The sequence below is a fragment of the Dreissena polymorpha genome, chromosome 5, assembly GCF_020536995.1.
Source record: "Dreissena polymorpha isolate Duluth1 chromosome 5, UMN_Dpol_1.0, whole genome shotgun sequence".
Lineage (NCBI taxonomy): Eukaryota > Metazoa > Mollusca > Bivalvia > Myida > Dreissenidae > Dreissena > Dreissena polymorpha.
Window position 1 is genome coordinate 70,660,213 of NC_068359.1, and position 13,033 is coordinate 70,673,245.

Below are 13,033 nucleotides of genomic sequence, written 5' to 3' on the forward strand. Positions count from 1 at the left end.
TACCTCTAATTCCTTATTTTATAAGTTTCAACCACAGGTTATCTCTTGTAACATAGTCAAATGCATTCGAAAAATCTATAAAGGCACAAAATAGTTGTTTACCTGAATTTAATAGATGAGATATGAGACCATTTAACACAAAAATATAGTCTACTGTGCTCATTGTAGGCCTAAATCCTGACTGTGCCTCAATGTAAACATTATATTTTTCGGCCCAATTTGACAAGCGTAAATTCAAAATTCGTGTAAATAATTTACCTAAATTGCTCAGTAATGTTATGCCCCTATAATTGTTAACATCATTTACATTTCCCTTTTTATGAAGAGGCACTACAAATCCTTCTGACCATTCAGTTGGAAAATATCCAATTTCAATTTTTTTATTAAACAATGATTCTAACAAAGGAAGTAACACAGCTTTACCATAAATGAAACACTCATTTAGGTAATCATCTGGCTCGCCACATCTATTTGTTTTTAAATTATTAATGCCTTTTAAAATTTCATCGGTCGTAATACAAACATTTAGTTCATCAAACATACATGTTAGCTCATCGCGCTCGTATCTTTCTATAAAAAACAGAACATCTTCATCAGGTGTGAAGAAATGTGTTTCTGGGTTATTAACCGCTTTAAAGTACATCTCAAAATCAGACAAAGGTATTGTCGATGGTTTAACATTGGCACAGCCCTTCAACATATTCCAATACACTTTCGCGTTTTTATAGCGAGCATTTGTTAATTCGGTTGTTTTCTTTTTATCATATTCATACCTACATTTACGTAAACATGTTGCTGTAACCATATTTACTCTATTTGTATCCGATTTATTTGTACGGTAAATATTTAGCATATGATAAAACGTATCCCTTTTTATAAAACATTCTTCGTTTAACCATTTATTATTTAATGTATGATTTTTATCAGATGTTTTACTTGGTTTGGCAATATTAAGATTTCGCTTAAACAAGGGAGACATAACGTTATCCATACACAGCTTAAATTCACTAATACATGTGGTTATGCCCTCTGGATTTACAGCGCATGATAATGAACGGCAAATGTGTTCCAGCTGATTGCGTACAGGGAGTGATGATATGCTATTTTCAAAACAAGTTTTTTTCCGATAGTCCCTTTTGTATACATAATCTTTACCACCAGTACTGCGGTTTAAATTATTGTCATCTGAAATCGATTCATCTCGGTACATGTTAATCCCAAAATTAATTGAACAGTGATCACTTAGTATGTTTGGTTCGTTGACATGAAAGTAATTAATAGCCGGGAATAAGTCCGGTGAACAAATAACATAATCAACTAAGCTTGAGCCCCTATGCCCAACAAATGTACATTTACCAATATATTTATCGGCACCCATTCGACCGTTAACTATACGTAATCCTGAAGATGTACATAAATCCAATAATTGATACCCGTTGTTATTAATGCGACCTTTATCTTGTGTATAACGTTTAATTTCTACGTCGGCAATATAATCGTCAGATAAAAAATCTAGATTCGAGTTATTTGAATCGTCTACTACATAATCTGGCGAGTCAGATGTGCGTGAGTTAAAGTCTCCAGCAAGTAAAATATAACAATTGCTTCGACATTTCGCATCAATTTCTGTAATAAAAGTTGTCAGTCTATTACAAATATTGTTATCGATCATTGTTTGGCGACTTCTATCATCTGGTACAACATAACATAAACAAAAATATAGATCTTTATCTAACATCAATGTGTCCTTTGAGATTTTTATGCATATAATGTCATCCTGGCTTGTAAAATTTAGTGTCTCATCACATACACATTTATTTCGTAGATAAATGACAATACCATCTGAAGAACGTTTACTGCCCTTCTTATTTTCTATTCTGTTCAAAACATAGTACTCAAAGTTATCAACATGTAAATCAGAGTTTATATTTGTCCAAGTTTCTGTTAAAAGTACAACATCATTATTTTCAAAAACTGTTTTTAATTCAACCCTGTACATTAAGAACAACGCACCGAAGCGTAGCTTTTTCCTCGTCGTTCTAGTTTATAAGTCTATTTATAGCTGGCGGGATAAACCCGGTGTCATCTTTTTCTGGTTTCCCGGTTTTCCCAGTTTTATTTATAGCATCCGTGTTTTTTCGAGGTGTACACGGTGAGGCACTTATGTCTCGGCTGTAGGGTTTCGATGAAAGCGATCTTCGATCCGCTCTAACTGAGGCACCTGAACCGCGTAAAGCTGGTCTTCCACGGGATTTTAAGCTGCTAGTAGCACTAGTTTCTGTGTTATTACACACAAACGGTTGTTTAGGAATATCACATTCTGTAGTGCATGTAAGTTGATTGTCACTTGGCAAGAGTGTAGTTTAAACAAGAAATATCTTTAAAAAAAGATATACGGCGTTGATAGTTCAATGAATGAGATCAAGGATAGCGAATGTCTTTTTTCTGTGCAGTTCTTAGCTGCATCACACGCAGTACGGGATGTTACGCGGAGTTTTCGCGGCTTATTTTACATTTTTACATATTGCTGGTCATAAACCTATAGATACAAAACAGAAAACCAAAAGAAGAATGGAAGTGAAATTAAAACATACGAGTCAACCGGCCACACGAGAAGTATCCGTATTTATAGGCGCGTTCTTCGAACAAACCTGTTTTAGTGGTTTGATTCGATTATTATCAGTATCGATAATCATCGCGCTCATGCTTAATACATTGGTCAATATGGTGGAATAATTATTGTTAAATTAATAAAAAATAATATTTATCATTGTTTTGTTGAAAACACATTAAGAATCTACATATTTCTGGTCTAAAGAAAATTCCAGGTCACCTATTTCACGGATAGCGTATTTATTATATAACTATTATTTTACTGGCCGCGAACTCCGGAGATGACCTGTATATAAACTCTGACATTCATACACTGGCCGCGAATTGACCCGGGTTGAAATGCAATGTATTAAAGTGAGGCCTCGCTTCCACTGCTCTTTATACTTTTACATGTTAACATGTTGACAAGAATATGGAAGTAAGTACTAAATATGAGAACATAGCCTTTAAATATAAACGCGTTGCGCTGGTAATTCTCTGAAAATAAACGGTGTACGCACAAACTGTATTTATGTCGAGAATTGAGTGTAAAACTGTTCTATCTATTAAACCTTTTCATTAGAAATAAAATTGTTTCATGCAGTAAAACAGTGTTACAAAGACGCGGATATGTTTCCAATGTTCTGGTGGAATACTCAAATCAGCCAATGGAATAAATGAAGTGTATTCATTCGTACCTAGCCGCGGGAAATTTTATTTGAATTTTATTGGACACTTACAAAGGTCAGGAGAGGTGAAAAGCTGGCTTAATTCAGCTTACGCCGAAAAATCGGTGGCACAACATAATTATTATTCTGACTGTGTTGATCTGTGTTTTAGATATTAGAACTGGATTTGTAGCCCGAGTATCGGCTGCCGATAAATGCGCTTGAGGTGCAGCGGGTGTTTGTGTTACCGGATGTTCCTCATTGTGTGATGAAAACAGATCAGAGCATGCATTTTGTGGTACCGGAAGTTCTCTTGTATGTTGTGCAGCGGGATGAACGTTCAGTGGCATCGATGGCTCCGTTGTTTGTATTCGAAACGTGCTCTCCAGTGACGGATATTCCGTTGGGACTTTGTTGGCATTGCATACTGTTGCATTATGTCTATTCAACTGTGTGCCAGAGAGGCTCAGATCGAGAGCAGCGTTACTCTGCGCGTACGGTTGAGATTTCACGATAGAATTGTTCTGGGTTGATAGACAATCATTACCTTCCGAGACATTATATGACGAATTTGAACCTTGGTGGATCGGCAATTGGTTTTCAACGCGGGGCTGTGCTGTTTGCTGTTCGCCATGTGATACCCTGCAATGTTGATCAAGTGCGTTAGGCCCCAAGACTAAACCGCTAGATTGAACTTCCATGTGTTCATCAAACAACTGCTGTGGGTGTAAGTCTGCTGCTGAACAAGACTGGTAAGTGACATTTTCATTCATGCGATCAGCAGATTTTATGTTGCTTAAGCGATCGAGATTTGCCAATCTGTTTTGGGACATCAACCTACCCCAGTCCGGTAGTTTGTCTCTGAGCAGTTTTCCATTAACTAGGAGATTTGCTGGGTATACTATTTGGACTTTCGCCCATGGGTAATCTGCTTTCGCCTGTTTGTACAAGGGCCATATACGTGATCGCGCGGTCTGTATTTCTTTAGGAAGATCGAAATCTATTGAGAAAGGTGTGCTCCTAAGCGCCGCAGCCCTACTCAGGATAAACTCATTGTTACAGAATCACGAAACTTTGCTATGATGGGCATTTTCTGGTGTTGTTGGTTACGGTTTCTAGCACCTAGCCTGTGCGCACGCTCAGGGTTTTTTTTTAGAAAAAGGGGAAGACGCTGGACGCTGGGTAAAAGGGGAAAATCGAGCGCGAAAGAGACATATTTGGGGAAAAAATAAAAACTGTTCATTTCAATGTCTATAACTCGCCTACAGACTTTAGGTTTTTTTTTTAGAAAAAGAGGCATGTCTCTGACCTTTTTGTTCTTAAACACATGAACAAGTATGATATTAAAGTCAAAGTCCTAAAAAAGTTGCAGGGGTAGATCTAATAATGGGAAATGTTTTCAACTGGGGCCGGGGAACGATGTCAATATTGTGATTTCAATTTCATGATGAATGGGTTGACGATCTAGACTTGCTACAGTATTGGAAGGGAAAGGTGCGGCAGCTGCCGATTGTCTACTTTCATTATCACAATAATCCGACAGTATTAATCGATGTTGATTACATGTACCTCCGAATCCTGCTGGGTTTCAACGGTTTTTGATGATTCATTCTTAAAAAATGTGTCAACGCAATTAATATTTTCCGAGTCCGAACGTTTTATTTTTTTCCTGTATGAACGCCAATTGTGAGACTTTTTTCTGTGTTAACGTTTATATCTGGCTTTCACATAACCCGGATGAAAATTCGACTGGTTTCCGGTAATTAATTGACAAAACACCCTTCTCGCGCAAGACCGGAATCCAGTAAAATAGTCACATGATTAATACGATTAGTTGCCCGGTTTCCATGACGTAATTTAAGAGCTATATATAGAATCACTGGGATTCCCAGATTTGAGTGTTCGTCGGGAGAGAGAGAGCGAGATTGTTGTACATGGTACAAATTGGATAAGTGTCGACTTCCCAAAAGAAAAAAAAAAACATTTCTTTGAGGGTAAAATATAATATTTTGGTGAAAAATTATATTTTTGGAGGGGAAATGGTAGTTTTAGGGGAAAAATTCTGGTAGGGGAATATCGGCGTCACTTTCTTAGTAAAAAAAACCCCTGACGCTCTATGAATAACATATTAGGGTTAATGTCTAATTTGTCACGCAAAAACTCTATGAGAATATTTGCACAATGCTCGTTATAGTTTTCAATAAACCCCCTAAATATGAAATTATTTCGTCTAGATCGCGCTTCCATGTCTATTGATTTGTAAGCCAGAGTTTTCAGGAAATCAGTTTGATAATTTGTTACGTTGATCACTTGGCCTACCTTTTCACTAACAGCACTAATTGTTTGATGCAAGCCATGAACATTTCTGCTACAGTTCACTTGTTCTTCTCTACTGAATCTTAATTCATCAAACAAATGCACTAGTTTGCGCTCTAAAGGGCTGTTTATAAAGTCATTTCTGGAAATCACAGTACCTTTATTCACTTTTTGCTCACTATCTCGCTCTTGGAAAATCTCGTAGCGATTCATTGTTGACACATTAAAGTCCATATTTCAATTCATCCTTTTCACAGATTTTTGTAAATTTAAGATCACAATCATATATATGTTACATTGAATTAATTTCACAAAGTTTATTCACAAATATAGGTAGATTTTAGCAATTTATCTCAAATTTTACGCTGCTTTAAAAAGTGCGCCTTAACCGTCCGCCATTTTTAATCCATGCATCGCAAATAAAATATATGAAACAAAAATAATCGCGAGTGATCTGAGTGAATGTGAATGTTTCAATACGGATCGACTATTGGAAGAAAGTCAAGTTATGAAATTTAGTTCTTTAACCAACGTGCTTTAAATCATAGTTTAAGCTTACTATTCCCTCCGCTTTATTTTCGAGCGGGTGGGGTACGATATTTGTCAAATCTTAGATAGATAAGATAGATGCCCTTAAATTAAAGCAATGTGAAACAGAGTATTGTCAAAGTTCCAGTCTCAACGATCTGGAACAATACGGATGAAGAAATAGAATCTCGATTTCTGGCCTCTCAAATAACAATGAGAAAGAAACATCAATTACTGTGTGGCCGAAGAAACGGTGATACTGTTGAGTCAAAAGCTTGGCCTTTAATTGGGAAGTACGAATGTTGACGTTGCCCATCGATTTGGGATATATCAGATAAAAGCCGACCAGTCATTATAAAATGTGACAGGCGGCAAACAAAAATCAAGATTATGATACTTTATAAATAAACGAAGACATAACAAAACCAAATGCAGAAGTTTTAGCATCATTACGTCTGATGGAACCTGAGTTAGTGGAGAATGTCTGGTCCCGGAAAGCTTTTCGTGCGTTACAGAGGACATGAGCGCAACGAGCTAGTGTCATCTGACACCAACAAACTTTGGCTGACAAAGCCATGGCCAAACAAAAACCAGGTGACACCCGGTACAACTTACGCCCGCAGTGTCAGATGGACAGCAACCCAAGACCGGCCAACAGAACGTAAACCTTTGAACAGTGTCAATTACTCGGGTCCCGGATATTGTGTACCCAAAGAAATTATGTCTTGCAACTATTTCATCAACTGTAATATGTGTAGCTGTTCAAAACACGCACGCACACATGAACGCACGCATGGAAGCAGGCACGCATACACCGACACATCCTCACCTACATCCCATACACGCACGCGAGCACGCACACGCACGCACACACCACATGCTTATCAACCACCAAATATCATACAACCACATTTATATATAGAAATATTAAGAATTTCTCATAGTTATTTAAAAAACATCTGTGTTTATTATACAATAGTACATAAATTATCTTAGTGTGTAACATTTGATATCGTATATATATTGGTATTCTGTAACCTTCTCAGAGTTACATTTACCCATTCTATACATAGATGGTGACGTCACTACGTTATTATCTCAAAGAGCGTTGACACATTGACATTTACCGGTAATACTCTCAGAGTTTCTTCCCCTAGATGAAATATTGCCATGAATAGACACATTGACGAAATTGAAAAGTCACCGGAAAACAATTAAAACGGAGAATTGATATATCCACTAAAGGTATTTACACGTCTTTGTACAATACAGAGTTGATAAATTGTAAGATGATGAGAATATGAATTTTTAGCATGAACCGAGTATGTCTGGTAATCTTGCGCACTTCGCATTTGGGAATCTCGCAGACGACGTATGGTTTTCTTTAGTGATGAAAGATGGAATTTCACATTATAAAGAATAAACGGATTTAAAAGTTACGTATTCCATGCAAAATTAAATTCGATCATTACATTTAGACACCGATTGCGTCATCCCTATACATCGTTAACACTGGCCTTCTTACAAAAAATTCAAAATGAATCACAAATTCCCTGCAGTCTTTAGCATTTTCATACTTTAAATTATGAATTCATAAATCCAGCGTGTAACTTAGCATTCCATTGCACAATATCCGATCAGTTTTGGTATTTTTTGCCATGAAAATATATCGCATCAGACGACATAGTCATCATTTCCCGCCATTCTGTCAAACCTATTTGGTATGATCTCCGCATGCGCAATGGCCTAGTTTTGATATTTTCTGTAAACTATGAAAGCATGATCGTGGTATCAAACCTGTTATGCATTTTTTTCACGCATACCCGTACTTTTTTATTAATTGTACACTATTATTAGTGACTATATTATTTATTGATTTGTAGTGAACAAAAACTGCACTAGAAATCCACATTTAATTTCAATGGTTTTACAAACTGATTTTAAAAATATTTTTCTGGAATGTTTTTTGTCAATAATTGGACACCATATGTCTACAATTTTGGAAATTTTGCCTAAACGAGGTCATTATACAAAGTGCGCAAGATTACCGGACACTGTGATAGTTTGAAAATGAGGTGAGTCATGTTTGTTTTGAAATCAAATTGGACAGTTCTTCACTGAATTAATTAGATATTTTTGTGTTTATAAGCACATGAACTTATTATTTTCATAATAAATTTAGATATTTTGTTGCAAATTTATAAAAGAATATGTTTTTAAACCAATTGATCCTTAACTGCGCAAGATTACCGGACAGCATCGTATAGTCAGTATAATACAGTGTATTTAAAGCTGGATATCCACAAAGCATTTTCAATGCTACATAAAATATTTAGTTTTAGTTTTACTATGTTATCTTTGCTTTTTAATATGTCCATGTTTATTGTTTTGGATCATTTACTAAGTCTATTCTCGAGAAATGTTAAAGATATTCTAAAATAAAAAATATTCAGAGCACACTATTAAAAGGATGTATGATCAGATCGGATCCAAAGATCAGTAGACTTTACAAGGTGAAAAGCCATCATAATATGTGTGCAGCCAAGAAGAAAACAATGCAATAGCAAAACTATATAAAAACTAACTAGAAATGGCGCTGCAGAGGACGACGCGTATCCCTACACCGCATGTTTGATCTAGGGGTCACCCCAGGGTTGGTAATGGGGCCATGCAGTTCTCCAGCTAGGATTTGAAAATGGCAGGGGGGGGGGCTTTTTTGTCAAAAGGGCACTTTGGACGCAGTATTTTGTCAAAAGGGCACTTTCGAGCCCGCGGCGTTTCTGAAATGCTTCCTCTTGCATATTAAATTTATATGTTATTTATAATTGTTAGAATATATTTTTCAATTATTATTAAACAATAAAAATATAATGTCTACAATCAGGAATAAGTTAATAACAATGTACCGGGTATTAAAATAAGAGATTTATTGTTCATCATATGTAAAAAAAATGTTTTTTTTTTTTTGTTTTTTAGGGCAGGGGGAGGGCCTAGGAGGGGCAGGGCGGAAGTTCGGGAGGGCAGGACGGGGCGCCCTTCAATTTAGGTCTAGCTGGAGCACTGGGCCATTCATAGTTGAGATTGGCCGTATTGTCATAAGAGATGTTCAGTATCAATTGGAAGTGAATTGGTGTAGAAATGAAGAAGTTAATGTAAAATATTATAAAACAAGAGATGTGTTTGTCAGAAACACAATGCCCCCTCCTTCGCCGCTTTGATTTATTAAAAAAAAAAAATTAGGCAGATTCATTACTTTCCTCCCTTAAAAGCTTATTACTTCCCTTGGTATTGTTTTTTTTTACCTTAACCCTAACCTTTCACCACTCAAATGTGCAGCTCCATGAGATACTCATGCATGCCAAATATCAAGTTGCTATCTTAAATATTGCAAAAGTTATCGCCAATGCACCATACTGGGGGCATAAAAATGAGTGAAAATCTCTAACCCGGCCCCACCCCAACCCCTATTACTTTTGACCCAGGGGTCAGATCAAAATTCCAAATAGTGCAGGGTCGCACATATGCTGATAGCTACCATGTGTGTAACTTTCAAGATTCTAGTGCTTATAGTGTAGGAGGAGATAGTGGCCAGGACAGACAGACGGACTGACAGACGGAAGGAGATAACCACAATATCACCACGCTTTTAAAAAAGCGTGTGGATAAAAATGAAGATAATAGGGAAATACCGGACCAAACATGTACCGGTATACTTAATACTATAGCATCTTATTATCAGTCTCTTATCAGCAAACAATTAATATTGAAAACTTTAATAACTTATGTAAACGGAATCAATTGTCCAAACTTAACCCAGGCAGAGGCCATTTCAGTTGAAGATATCAACTTAATATGAAGCTTCAACAGTTTAAAAAAATATGTTAAATAATAAAAGCCCAGGAAGGTCTGGCTTCAATGCTGAATTTTAGGCTTAGCTCGGCTGTTTTCGGACTAAATCCTAGATCCTAGGTATTGTCATAGCCAGCTCGCCGTCCGACGTCCACGTCGTGCTAAAACCTTAACCTCTTCAATCTAAGTGCTTCCACCTGCAACTTTGAAACTTCATATGTAGATGCATCTTGATGAGTTCTACATGCCACACCCATTTTGGGGTCACTAGGTCATAGGGCAAGGTCACTGTGACCTTTAAATTTTTTAAAAAAATTCGGACAAGCTTTCATTTATTCAAAACTGCACGCACAGCCGAGCGTTGGAACCTGTTATGCAGTGCTGTTGTTATAAAATGTTCTGTGAAAAAAAGGTACCTTTGTTGTCAGATCCATAAATTAAATTGTGGAAATGTATCTATATCACAAAGTTTGTGACAAACTCAGGGTATAATAACCTGTATTCCAAAGGGTGATAAATCAAGGCTTATTACAAAATTTGCGCCATAAAATTACTCTTTTAAATACTGTTATAAAATTGCATCGGGAGTCATAGATAATAGATTAAAAATATTTATGGACGATTTAATTCATAAGGACCAGACGGTTTCATTAAAGGGAGATCGTATACAAACAATAATAAAATATTCGTACCTGCATCTCACGACTTTTCAAACCCTTTTTAAATGTTAATATTAATCTGAAGTAGTAAAAGTATCTTTTCAATTTTGATCTTTCTCCGTTTAAAGGGATCTTTTCACGGTTTGGTAAATTGACAAAATTGAAAAAAGTTGTTTCAGGTTCGCAAATTTTCGTGTTAGTTATGATATTTGTGAGGAAACAGTATCACTGAACACTTACCATAGTCCAATAAAGCCATTATATGTATCTTTTGACGATTTGAAAACCTAAAAATTATAAAGCGTTGCAACGCGAAACGATTGAATAATTTGGAGAGTTCTGTTGTCGTTTAAATTTACGTAACTACGAATATTGCTTATATACGGTATAAAATACTTAAATTGTGTATGCCCGGCGGAATAGCCGAGAGGGCTAATGCGTTTTTACTCTTCAGACTAACTCCAGGACTCCGGGGTTCACTGGTTAGAGCCCTGGTACCGGCTACTTTAAAAAAAAAAAATTTATTCCTGATTTTTTACTAGAGCTTTTAAGATCCAATGTTTACATTTATCAATATAAAGCATTTAATGACAAACTTCAAAATATGCCAAAATCTGTGAAAAGGCCCCTTTAAGATCTCCCCCAAAGACACCAAGTACTGGTTCTAGGCCCAGGAAACGGACTCGAGAGCGTTTATATAAGCCTAAGGCTTTCGATGCAATCGAGCTAAAATAAATAGGTTTAAACTAAACTAAGATGTTTTTGAAAGTGAAACTTGTTTCTTCTTCATTATTTTTTATCGAGTGCACCGGGATTGTCTCCCATATGGCCATCGCCCCCAGAAAGACGTGTAAGTTGGTTACGGGGGATAGTGCAAGATACAGGAGACACCCCGTTCCAGAGGTGACCCTGGGTCTTTTAGTGCCCGGTGTATAGTACCTAGTACACTGCACCTCGGTTTAACGTCTCATGCGAAAGACGAGTTAGTAGGTAGGTGCAGCGGGGGATCGAACCAGCGATCTCTGGATTGTGAAGCCAGTGTGTTACTTCTAGACCACGGATCCGCTACGTGAAACTTGTCTTTTTTTTTAAAATCAGAGTTTATTTACAGGTCCCACCGGCCTCTTCACGAGGTCTTTGAGGTCCGACCTGCCGTGGAACTTGTCTTTTTTTTCTTTTTTTTTAAATCAGAGTTTATTTACAGGTCCTACCGGCCTCTTCACGAGGTCTTTGAGGTTCGACCTGCCCCTGTGACCTTTCAGGAGATAAAAGTTGTTTTAAGTCAGAGTAGGTCAGATTTACCCCGGTTGTCCGGGTTTTTCTTTTTTTTTTTTTTTTTTTTTTTTTTTTTTTTTTTTTTTTTTCATTATTTTTTATCGAGTGCACCGGGATTGTCTCCCATATGGCCATCGCCCCCAGAAAGACGTGTTAGTTGGTTACGGGGGATAGTGCATGATACAGGAGACACCCCGTTCCAGAGGTGACCCTGGGTCTTTTAGTGCCCGGTGTATAGCACCTAGTACACTGCACCTCGGTTTAACGTCTCATGCGAAAGACGAGTTAGTAGGTTTGGTGCAGCGGGGGATCGAACCAGCGATCTCTGGATTGTGAAGCCAGTGTGTTACCACTAGACCACGGATCCGCTACTGTCCGGGTTTTTCACGTTTGACCCCGCTATTTATACTAAAACTGTCTCGACGTCAATGACATGTGACGACCGTTAAACATTCGGTACCCCTCGCAGATTATCTTAATCGGACTCGGGAGAAATACGGGTTGAAAGTAGTCCGCCCACGTGATACCATTCTAAGAATTTTACAACAACAAAAACAATAACAACGATGGCGTCAGAATGTGATCTTTGTGTAAATAGCCACAGAGATGTTTATTTAAGTCACGGAAGAAAGCGGGAGGACTTGAAAGCGGCGGCCTTAGAATTCTTCCCACTGTATACCAGCGTTATCCAGCGTATTTGCGCCAACTGCTGGTCGAAAATATCAAAATTTCGTGCATTCAAACGGTATTCACATGATTAAGAAAAATCTGCCCATTACTTGTACACTCTTTAGACGTAATATTATGCTGATCATGTAGTTATCCAGGTCATTTGCATTGACGTACCAGGTCAAGATGTAGAAAGCTGACCGGCAACAGAAATGACTGGCTATTCGAGCAGTCTTGCCAGCTCCTTTTGATAATTTCTGTGCCCCCCCCCAGCTGAAATGATTCACGTTCAGAATAAAGCCGAGAGTCTGCCAAAGCAAAAATCATCAAAAGACTCTATGGCGGCAATTTATATTAACTACCTCCTGTTTGTTTATATTGATATTTTTATTATTCATGATCACAATGTTGTGTTCAAACTGGTACTAGTAAAAATAAAGTAAAAATGTATTGTTTATAGAAGGAAATGGAAAATGT

The 13,033-nt window shown here is 37.2% G+C and overlaps 1 protein-coding gene across 4 annotated transcripts in view; it reads left to right on the plus strand.

Annotated features, from left to right (window-relative positions):
- Positions 1-3,593: 3,593 nt before the first annotated feature.
- Positions 3,594-13,033, plus strand: part of LOC127831459 (carnosine synthase 1-like) — a 40,278-nt gene continuing 30,838 nt past the window's right edge. Inside the window, exon 1 of one of the 4 annotated variants that reach the window (XM_052356446.1) lies at positions 3,594-4,012. The gene's annotated coding sequence lies outside the window, so the exon portion shown is untranslated. Of the gene's footprint in view, positions 4,013-7,230; positions 7,427-13,033 lie in introns of those variants that run through there. The other 3 variants (XM_052356444.1, XM_052356443.1, XM_052356445.1) reach the window with 3 other exon arrangements.